Below are 12,482 nucleotides of genomic sequence, written 5' to 3'. Positions count from 1 at the left end.
TATATATATATGTATTTATTTTTAGATAATGACTGACGAAGTTAATTTTTTATTCTTATATATAACATATAAACATGTACATCTTTTAGAACATTGTAATTTTATAAGATTTCGCTGCCAACACGTGTGTGTTTATAGATATATAGGAACTGGTACGTGAGTTCTCTTTTGCTGCAGGATATCGTGTAGAGCTAAAGGATACTCACAAGTAACCAGAATATGAGCGTATTTGCATGTCAGGTGTTTGTCCTTAACCAGTTGAGCATGTCCCTTGGTGGCTGACGATATGTAATTCTCTGATGATGAGCAGAAGTAGTGGGGGTGCATCATAGCCATGTGTTGAGAGGAGTTCTTTGGGGTTTGAATAATTCACCTTTGGAAACATAGGTGTTTTGCTCAACATCCTTAAACAAACCTTATTCAGGGACCTTTTGAGTGGGATGAGCAACTCGACCTGAAGAAAATTCTAACTGGCCCCCACCTGCGAGGTCATGTGCTATTTATCTTGATATGAGGTCACCATGTCGTGCACATATGGTTGTGATGCATGTACCTGGTTGTGATGCATGTACCTGGTTGTGATGCATGTACCGCGATAATGCTCAGTTGGCATCGATTTTTGTGAGCTCAATCGGGTGTTTGAATGGAAATTCCCATAACGATGTTATTTTTCCTGCAGCTTTTTGCATTTTTTCACGTGTAAAATTTCAACAAAATCAATAGTCTCTAAGGAAATGCTTATTCAATACAAAGTCAGAGGTGGGCTTAACTTCAATGCAGAAAACACGAGCAACGCCGGGTCGAGCAGCTAGTTGTTATATATGTGGTGTTAGGAAGGGCATCTAGCCGTAGAAACCATGCCGAAACAGACATGGAACTCGGGCAGCCCTTCAGCTGGTCAGCTCCTGTCAAACTGTCCAACCCATGCCAGCATAGAAAACAGATGTTATACGATAATGATGATGATGATGATGATGATGATGATGATGATGACTGTTCAAAATTGTATGGAAAAACAAACAAAAAGAAAAGACAACGAAAGCCAGAAGCAGGTGAGAGAACAACAAGGATGATGCATTCGTTTGATGATCAGGTGAAATGGAAGAATCTTGTTTGTTGTTTCCGTCACCTGTCTTAGCTTTTGTTTTTGTACGATTTTGAACCATAAAATGGAATTAGAAGACATCAGGACAGACCCACAACTCCCAGCCATTGAATGAGATACAAGGATGTAGTTAAAGAGGAAATGATTGAGATTAAAGACTAGCACTTACTCTCATGATGATTGACAGAGAGGAGGCTCTGGACAGAAAGGAAAAAAAAAAAAAAAAAAAGAGAGAGAGAGAGAGAGTAAAATTGTGAAGGATGTGAAGCAATCAATTTGTGATGCAGCTGATAAGACTCAAGACATTGCATCGGAAAGGGCAACGTTGGTATCTGCAAACACTAGTTTAATCGTGGAGGTGGTGGTGCTGTTCATGATGATGATGATGATGATGACAGCAACGACGATGGCAGCGGGGATGGTGGTGGTGGTGGTGGTGAGGGTATCGACTAAATGTTTACAAAGTATTTTTGAGTCACTCTGTTACTTCTGCCATAGATTCTTTTCTACTCTGGGCACAAGGCCCGAAATTTTTGGAGAGGCGGCCTGTCGAGTAGATAAACCCCAGTATGCAACTGGTACTTAATTTGTCGACCCCAAAAGGATGAAAGGCAAAGTTGACCTCGGCAGAATTTGAACGTCTACCATATATTAATAAACAAACAAACAAATAAATACACACACACACAAACACAGAAGCACATGCACATATACACACACAAACACACAAATACAAACACACACACACAAACACACAAATACAAACACACACAAAGATACACAGAGACACACGCACACAAAGATACACAGAGACACACGCACAAACACACACACACCTACAAATACACACCCACACACCCACACACAAACACACACACCCACACACGCACACACACACACTCACACGCACACACGTACACGTACACACACACAGAGTCTGTAAAATGACTGATGCACAAAACAAGTGCAGAAAATCTAATCTCTGATAAGAACATATTGTTGTATTTACCATTCTGTGCCTCACCATAATCTTGCAGAATAGTAATTTAAATTCATGCCATATAAGCTACCTTGCAAACAACACTTTTTATTACTTGCAGAAACACTTTTCTAATCATTGATCAAAGCAAATTTGAGAAAAAAAACTATACTTTGCTGAAGAGGTCTAATATGACTAGAACCTACATCGAGCTAATTCCTTTAAATTATCTCCCCTTCCTTTTGAGAAGCAAGGGGAAACGCCAGTGTTTTGTTCTCTTTCTCCAACTAAGTGGCAAATTTCAATTCGTTAAGAATTTCTTTGTTTTTGTTTTGTTTCTTTTTCCATTTATCATCATCTGGAATTCTTAGAATTCATGTTAGTGGTTCACCTGGGTTTTTTCCCTTTGAGAGGGGAAAAGATTTTAAAAGGGAAGGGAAAGACAGGCAGGTAGGCAGACAGAGAAACAGAGAGGTAGATAGATAGATCGATAGATAGATCGATAGATAGATAGGTAGATAGATAGGAGAGAGAGAGAGAGGAAAATAGATCGATAGATAGATAGATAGATAGATAGATAGATAGATAGATCGATAGATAGATCAGATAGATAGATAGATAGAGAGAGAGAGAGAGAGAGAGAGAGAGAGAGAGAGAGAGAGAGAGAGAGAGAGAGAGAGATGGGTAGATAAATAGACAGACAGAGAGACAGACAGGCAGACAGACAGATAGATAGATCGATAGATAGAGAGAAAGAGAGAGAGAGATAGATGGGTACATAAATAGACAGACAGATAGACAGACAGACAGATAGGTAGATAGATAGATAGATAGATAGATAGATAGATAGATAGATAGATAGATAAATAGATAGAGAGGTGTTAAAGAAAACGCTGACAGAGAAGGGGGAGAGGGAAAAGAAAACTAGAGAAGATAGAACAGGGAAGGGGAGAGACGATAGAGAGAGCGAAAAAGAGAGTGTGAAAAGAAAAAGGAAAATGTCAATGAGGGAGAAGTAAAAGACGGAAGGTAAGAGTGAGAGTTAGAGGAGGGGAATGAAAATAGAAAGAAAGTAAAGTGGCTGAAAGAGGGGGAGTAAATTGATAATGAGAGGGGAGTAAAGGCGAGACGGTAAAAGCGACATAGAGAGAGAGAGAGAAGTAAAAGAGACAGAGACTCTAAGAGAGAGAGAGTGGGGAAGAGAGAAAGAGACAGAGAATGTGGAAGATCTAAAAGGATAAAATATGAGAGAAAGAATAGAAAGAAGAGAGAGGGAGGAGGAGGAAAGGTAAGATTGTCAAAAGAAAAGAGTAACAAGAACAAACAGTGAGAAAGAGGGAATAAAAGAGTGGAAAAGAAAGGTGAGAGGAAGGGAGTAAAAGGAAGAGAGATAGTAAGAGAGGGAGAGAGGGAAAAAGCAAACGTAAGGGAGGGAAAAACTAAGAGTAAAAGAGAGAGAGAGAAAGGAAAAGAAATAGGAGAAAAAAAAACAGTGACAGAAAGACAGAGAGGATGAGAGAGAGTAAAAGAAGGGAAGCAAAATAGAGAGAGAGAGAGAGAGAAAGAGTAAAAGAAGGAAAGCAAAACAGAGAGAGAGAGAGAGAAAAAGAGTAAGAGAAGGAAAGCAAAATAGAGAGAGAGAGAAAGAGTAATAGAAAGAAAGTAAAACAGAGAGAGAGGGAACGAGTAATAGAAAGAAAGTAAAACAGAGAGAAAGAGAAAGAGTGAAAGAAAGAAAGCAAAATAGAGAGAGAGGGAAAGAGTAAAAGAAGGAAAGCAAAACAAATAGAGAGAGAGAGAGAGCGCGAGAAATCTCCCATCAGTCCTTGCGCCTAATATTTAGCTCACTATTCAAAATGGCAGCGGAGTAAGCAGTAAAAGGTAGGAGCAAGTGTTCGCTTCTTCCATTCATTGCATGTTTCTTTGGCTCCCTTCCATTGCTTTCGTCCCCCCCCCCCCCCCGCACCGACTCCTATTGATTGATTGTTGTTGTCATTGTTGTTATTGTATTTTATTTCAGCATCTCAGGACGGCGGATTCCAGCGAAACACTTCACACCGACAAACATCACTCTCTCTCTATCTCTCCTCTCTCTCTCTATCTCTCTCTCACACGTTTGCTGTCACCAAACCTGTCATTCTCTCTTTCATTCTTTCTTTTCTCTCTGCTCTTCATCTTTCTTCTTCTCTTTAGGCCCGTCTCTCTTTTTCTTTTACTTCCTCTCTCTCTCTCTTCATCTACCTTTCTCTTTCTCTCAACATCTCTCTCTGTTTGTGTCTCTTTCTCTATCTCTCTCAGTCATTGTCTCTCCCTTTCATCTTCTCACTCTCTCTGTCTTTCCTTTTCATCTCATTCTCTCAGATGATGGAAAGACAGAAAAACCAAGTCACCTACACTCATCCCTTTCTTCCCATTCATACACTCATCCACACACAAACACACACACACACACACACAAACACACACACATAGCTATACCTAGGCACATACACGTAATACACGTATGTGTCTATAACTGTAAATCCTAATATACGCCTGCAGTATGTTTAATATATATGGTCACTGATGGGAAACGACGTGTAAACCGTGATATATGCATGTGTAGAATACATGTATGTATACACATCAATGTCTATATTGTCCATATATAGCTATGTGTGTGTACATCATTGTCTGTATGTATATATCTAATAGATATATACATACATATATATAGATATTATCTATATATATGTATGTATATATGTGTGTTATACGTGTATATGTATGGCTTGGCAGCTGGCTGTTCGGTGACATATGTTAACATATTGTACAGGTAAATAAATGAATATGTATATATACACTTCAACTGGTGTGTATAATGATATAACAGTACACCCAAATGAAGCTGTATATACGTGTATCGACAGGTGTTTATACAATGACATTATATATATATATATATATATATATATATATATATATATATATATATCCTGTCTGACTGTCACTCCTACTTTTTCTCTGTATATATATATTTACTTCAACGTGTGGGCATTGTTTAATGCATGTATGTATAGGTGATGTGATGACATACGTAGGTGTGTGTATAATTATATATATATGTGTATATATATATATTGTTATATTCATCAACGGGTGGGTGTGTATGTATCTTGGCATGTATACACTACGTACGGTAGATGTATCGATATGTTTATTAGGCAGAAAGGATTTGGTGTGTGTATATAGGATGCCAATAAACGCAAGGAAACCGAAAGATTAAAAGAGACGACCGGGGTTCTTATAGTTAACAAGTGTTTCTTGTAATAGGTACATACATATATGACACGTACATAGAGTGCTGTATGTATGTATGTATGTATGTATGTATATATATATATATGTATATATGTATACACACACACCAAACCCATTCTCAAACTTTCGTCAGGAACCAGAGATCACCCCACCCCACACCTCTCTCCCTTCCTTTCTCGGTTTTTTGTCCACGTACTTAAATTAAACACGCACGCACATTATATCGTGTTTGTTGTGTGTGTATATATATGTATATATATACATACATACATACATACACAGATAGGGAGACATCGATTAGTACATATCGTATTGATAAAAGTTAAAATCACTTGCTGTGGAATTATTACTCGTGTCTGTGTATATATATATATATATATATATATATATATATATATATATATATATATATATACAGAGGGAGAGAGAGAGAATGCGTGTATATGTATCTCTACCTGCTTATACATTGAAATGGGTGTGTGTGTGTGACCATCTGTTGTATGATCTCCAGACCTATCTACAAACACTATTTGGAAAACCGATACATTCTGTGTCGTTTACCTTCGATTGTCACCAAAAGCAAGGTATTGTATATACGCATACACACACACACAACTAATCTATATACATATATATATTTATGTATAAGTATACAACAGACATGCAATACTCGTTCTTTCTGTTGACGTTGCTATATTTATGAAAATGCCTTCGACACGCCGACACATACACATATACACTATATATATATATATATATATATATATATATATGTGTGTGTGTGTGTGTGTGTGTGTGTGTGTGTGTGTAGACGCATAAATACGTTAAATATATATTGTTAGGTATGTGTGTGTGTGATGATTGTATACTAGGTATATATAAACGATGGGTGTATACTGTTGTACTACAAAGCAAGCTTACATATACACGTAGACGTACTAGGATAAATACACACACACACAAGTACATATTTAACGGATGACTCTGATGTATAATATATATATATATATATATATATATATATATATATGTGTGTGTGTGTGTGTGTGTGTGTATATAATATTTGTATGCGTGCGTTTGTATAACGTTACTTCAAAATACCGCTAAAATTTCTCTTGAAGGAGCTGACGCGCACACATATGGTGTGTTAAATACATTTGTATAAATGGATAAACAGTCACACATATATACACGTAAGCGCACGCGTGTGTATGTGTTTGTATATATAATGTGTGTGTGCATATTTATATATATATATATTTGTATATATGTATATACTTTTGTGTTTTTAAGTATATAAATATATGTATATTTGTGTATATGGATGTGTATTTATTAATGTATATAAATGTGTGTGTGTGTGTGTGTGTAGCTATGTATATGTCTATGTATGGATGTGTGTATGTATTTTCATAACTGCAGACGTGGCTGCGCGGTTAAGAAGCTTGATTCTCGACCCAACTTGGTCTTGATTTCATCCCCTCTGCACGGCACTTTGGGTAAGGGTCTTCTACTCTAGCCCTGGGCCTACAAAAACCTTGTGAATGGATTTGGAAGAAGCCTGTGTATGTGTGTGTGTTAGTGCATACCTTGTCTTGGCTTCATGTGATTGTTGTAAACGAGATCACTGTCATACAAGCAGTGTTTGCCATCTTCTATGGAAAACATATCAGGCCTTGGAAAATGGTACGGGATGGTGAAAGGAATGGTACCTGCCTGTAGAAAACAAATTTTGTCTGATTCATATATGCATGGCAAAGTGGACATTAAGCAATGATTTTATATATATATAAATACATACATACATATATAGACATAAATACATACATACATACAAACATACAGGGTGCAGTGAATAAACTGTCTAAATATATGCAAAAATGAAAATAACACTGACATCTTATTTTAACAAATATATTTACCAAAATTACATAAAAATATCTTGAAATACTAAAGAGTAAATTTATTCAATAGAATCGCCATTGGCTTCAACCACAGCCTCCAGACGACTTCAGAATCTTCTGCAAGTCTTCTGGACGGTCTCCTTGTTTAAGTTGGTGAATGCTGCCATAATCCTTGCCTTCAGTTTATCTTTAGTGTTATAGGGAGTTTTGTTGCTCTCTCACTCAACTGCTCCCCACACATAATAATGAAGGGGGTTGCAGTCTGGGTAGTTAGGTGGCCAGATGTTAGGGGTGATGTGGTTGCAGAAATTGTCTGACAGCCAGGACTGGGTCCTCCTGCTTGTGTGGCATGGTGCAGAGTCCTGTTGCCAGACGTAGGGTCTTCCAGCAGCCACTCTCTTGACCCAGGGCAGCGCTACCTCCTCCAGGCACTTGATGTAGGCTTCCGTGTTGAGTGTGAGGTCGCGTGGTGGGCATAACATCACCATCACTAGTGATCCCTCTAAACACCATGATGTCAACTGGATGTCTGATTTTTATCACTCTCTGATTTTTATACATGTCCTCAGATTGACACCCAAACCCTCTGATGTTCGTATTGGAACTTCCAGCATGAATGCCAAGCAGTACAGCATGTCGTTTTCAAATTTCTGACAGAGTGAATTGTGTCATGGTGCTATTTTTCTCACAGATGGTGCCCAACTGACCCTACCATACTGTGTAGTCAACAAAATTGAATACAAACAATGTGCATGCGTGAAATTGAAAATATAAAATGGCAACAATTTACTGATCGCATCCTGATGTTTTGCAAACAACTTGCACATGCAAGTGCTACCAGTTGAAAGCTCTGCATACCAGTGTGCCTTCGGACTGAACTCAAACCTAAATTGCTAAAGTGTGCTCCTTAACCCTACATGCACCAGTATACCCATCGATTACACTGGGCACACAGGAGTTATTATCTTCTTCTTTTCTGCATGTCTTGCTCTGTGCTTTTGAAAATGAGTGGAATGAAGAGAAAATCCCTTGTAAAACAGGTAAGGGTTAATGACAGGAAAGGCATCCAACTAAAAGACTGCTTTGGTGATTATATATTTGTCCAACCCATATTAAAATGAACGAATGGTGTGAACCACACCCATTTCCCAGACAGGTGTAGTGTGTCTTTAATATCCCCTTTTGCCTAAAACTTTTGTCTCTGTTGGGTTGAATTTTGAGCCCCTTGATTTATGGACCAGTTATCACAATTGGAAAAAATTTTTTTCTAATTTTTCAGCTGATTTGGCTTTGAGAAGCAGGCCACCAAAATACAGTTCTCCCAATAGGTAGCCGGTCTTGATGGCCTGGAGGACCATAATAAATAGAAAGGGACAAAGACCTCAGCCCTAATGAACACCTACCTATATGCTGAACTCATTGCTCATTCTGTTAGTAGCACCTCTTCATTGCAAGCCAATCATCTACTCCAATAGTTCTTAGTGACCACCAGACTACAGATTGTCAGAAACCTTTTTCCAGTTCACAGATATTAGTTACAGTGGCTTGTTCTAAGAACTTGTGTAGTGAGGACATCAGTAGATTCTTCTCCTGGTTCAAATCCAAACTGCATTTCATTTAACCATTAGCGTTTAAACTGGCCAAATCTGGCCTCTCACACCTGCCCTTCAATATCATTTTAAGAATAAATAATGACATTGTGAAAATCTCAAAGCTACAAGATAAAGCATGATTAATTGGAAACAATGTAAATAAATAAACATTGCGTTTGACAGATTAATCTGGATGGTGAAGATCCAGCAAGCAGTCAGAAATTTAGAGAAGTAATTGTGGATGCATTAGATGATGGGGAGAAGGAGTTAGAGGCTTGTGGCCTAGAGGAAAACTGGAAGCTTCCCAGGAACAACTTGCTGAGGGCTACAGAATAAGAGTGTGGTTGGTGCAAGGTTCCAGCCAGACTGAATGAGATGCAGGTGCCTTGGGTATATGTCTTCTACCATAGCCTCAAGTTGGCCAAACTGTTGTGAGAGAAATTGAATTGACTTAAATGGTGCGGAGGCCCATCAGAGGCCTCATTTCTTGGATGGTGGACTTAATCCATCACTTGGTTTTAAAGGCCCTTCCTGGCCCCTTTGGGGTGCCTTTAACAGAGGCCACTCCCATTCATACCGAGGCCTTGGTAGGAGGATAACTTCCTCATTTCTTGCCCCAAGTCTTGGAGGTTCTGAAAAGGTTCAGTGCTGCCCTTGTTCTTCTGAGTAAGCCATTACACGCAGAATATGGTAATTCAAGGAATTCCTCAAAGAACAATAAATGGGAATGCTTTTCTTTGAAGGTGTATGCCTGAAGACACTTGCTGAACATGTGGTGAAGTGGGATTGAACCGAACTTACATGGATGGGAAGTGAACTTCTTAACCAGACATATACACTCATCCCTGTGTATGTGTGTGTGGGGTGGGGTATGGCATGTAAAAAACACCCAGCACACTCTGTTGAGTGATTGGTGTTAGGAAGGGCATCCAGCTGTAGAAACCGTGGCACAACAGACAGTTGGGGTCTGGACAGCTCCATGTCAAGCCATCCAACCCATACCAGCATGGAAAGAAGACATTAAACGATGACGATGATGATGATGATATATACACACATACACATACAGACATATATATAGTCCCAACCTTGCCAGTATGTTAAATGGTTGTTAAATGTTGCTGATAATGATGATGTGTGTGTATATATAAACACACCAGCCACATATCCATATGTGTAAATTTAAACACAAAAAGAGGTGACCCTTAACAGGCTACCTTACATGCTAGAAGGAGCAGTCAAAACGTCCAAAACCCCAGTTAAGAGCAATTTTGAAGGGAATGAAAAATAAGAATTTTTACCATGTTTTTACAGCCAGACCTAGGTTTCAAACTTTAATTAGCAACTGAAATAATTTGCTAGGCAAAGTTCTCATCAGTGGGTACGCCAAACATTAACATATAAGTTAGAGACAAAATAACACGTGTCTCATCATTAAATATAATTTTTCAAATCCACCATGCAAGCGCGGTTTCAGTCGGCATATATGTATGTATATATATATCCATATGTGTATGCATATTCATTCAACTGTATGCATATGTAACAGGATACTTTATAATTGATCGTAGCGAAATATTCCTCAGCAAAAGTGCTCCACAATTGTTCGTAGAAATCATGAATTATTTGGGCCACTCACATTAAGTCAATACACCGAAAGAGTAAACAGAAAGAGATGACATCTGGTGTATGATACATTGAAGATATGTGTAGTCTTACCTCATGGCGAGTCTTTCGCGAGATAACATTGTTTTCCAGGAACTGTATCTCTCATCCGGCTGTGCAGAGTAGACTTCCTTATTGATTCGCAACAAATGACTATTAGTCACCCACTGTGTGTGTATATGTGTGTGTGTGGATCATCATTATTTCACATCCACTTTCCAGGCTGGCATGGGTTGGAAGTTTTGACAGGCTCCAAGGAATCAGAGGACCACATTCGGTTCCAGTGTCTCAGTTTTGTTATGATTTCTATGACCAGATGTCCTGTCTGATGCCAGCCAATCTACAGAGTGTACCAGGTGCTTTTTTTGTTGGTACCAGCCACTAGTGAAATGATCTTTTCGCTCATAGGACACATATGTATGTGTGTATATGTGTTTGTGTATGCATCATCAGTATATATATATATATATATATATATATATATGTATGTTGCCAGTACCGCCTGACTGTACCGTTGCCAGTACCGCCTGACTGGCCTTCGTGCCGGTGGCATGTAAAAGCACCCACTACACTCTCAGAGTGGTTGGCGTTAGGAAGGGCATCCAGCTGTAGAAACTCTGCCAGATCAGATTGGAGCCTGGTGCAGCCATCTGGATCACCAGTCCTCAGTCAAATCGTCCAACCCATGCTAGCATGGAAAGCGGACGTTAAACGATGATGATGATGATGATGATGATGATATATATATGTATATGTATGCACACATACATACATGTGTTTGTATACATTATATGCACTCATACACACACACACCTACACACATACTAATTATTAGTGACAGAAATATTGATACCAAAAGATAATTTTTATGTCCAACTTAAAATGAAGTATATCTAGAACACCAATACTGCGTTATTAGCCTTGAGAGAACCTCCCATATAGTGGCCTGATCCATAAAAACACACATAGAATGTAGAAGGCAAGAGTTGTTTGCCATGGCCAGTGGAACTCCCATACCACACGATTTCATTCTACTAGAAATTACCAGTGGAAAGCATCCGATCACTGCATGCCAGTCACACCTTGCTGCTATGATAGATATAGAGCAGGGGTTTTCTAAACTGTGGTCCCCGGACCACAGGGGGTCCGCAAGGACAAGACAGGGGGTCCGTGGACAGCAAATACTTTTTATGGGCAATTTGATTTTATATATGTTTTTTAATCGAAATCTTTTAATTGACAAGAAACCTATTTGTTAAATACTGTTAAATAAATAAATGTAAAAATATATGATATTTTAAGGAAATATTTATGTATAAATTTCATAAGCGTTTGTAAGGTAAAGCCTGAAATATAAAGGGGTCCGCAAGTCAAAAAGTTTGAAAACCCCTGATATAGAGTATCTGCATCTTTTCGGACAGTGGTGAACTCCAGCGTCCATGATAAGAGGATTTTTGTCTGCTACGACCTATGTTTGTGCTTCTATGCACCAAGCGGCAATATGAAGGTTAATAATGCAGTATTGGATGTTCCAACATGCTTATCGTCCATGCTAAGTTGGATATAAATATTATCTTTATGTATTAATACTGCTTCTATTGCTAATAATTAATTTTTAATAAGTCTGCTGGCTGTTGGCAACATCCATGTCTGAAAAGATGCTATCATTTTATATATCGTAGCAGTGAGATTTGACGGGCATGCGGCGACTGGATGCTTTCCACTGATGACTTCTTGTTGGATGAAATCACGTGATATGGGAATACCAGCCCCATGGTGGACGATTCTCATCTCCTACCATCTATGAGTATGTTTTTATGCACCAAATGCCTCTATGAGAATATCTCTCAAGGCTAACAACTCCACAGTCAGTGTCCTAGCAAAACGTCCATGAAAAGTTGGATATATACATACATACATATATATATATATATATA

At 38.5% G+C, this 12,482-nt stretch overlaps 1 protein-coding gene across 1 annotated transcript in view; it reads left to right on the top strand.

Annotated features, from left to right (window-relative positions):
* Positions 1 to 3,897: 3,897 nt before the first annotated feature.
* LOC106884054 (fibronectin type-III domain-containing protein 3A) overlaps positions 3,898 to 12,482 on the top strand; it is a gene marked incomplete at its 3' end in the record, with an annotated part of 245,776 nt that continues 237,191 nt past the window's right edge. Inside the window, exon 1 of the mRNA XM_052974886.1 lies at positions 3,898 to 3,965. The remainder of the gene's footprint in view (positions 3,966 to 12,482) is intronic.

The sequence above is a fragment of the Octopus bimaculoides genome, chromosome 19 (genome assembly GCF_001194135.2).
Source record: "Octopus bimaculoides isolate UCB-OBI-ISO-001 chromosome 19, ASM119413v2, whole genome shotgun sequence".
NCBI lineage: Eukaryota > Metazoa > Mollusca > Cephalopoda > Octopoda > Octopodidae > Octopus > Octopus bimaculoides.
Note: the sequence above shows the minus strand (reverse complement) of the source record. Positions and strands in the feature narration are given on the sequence as shown.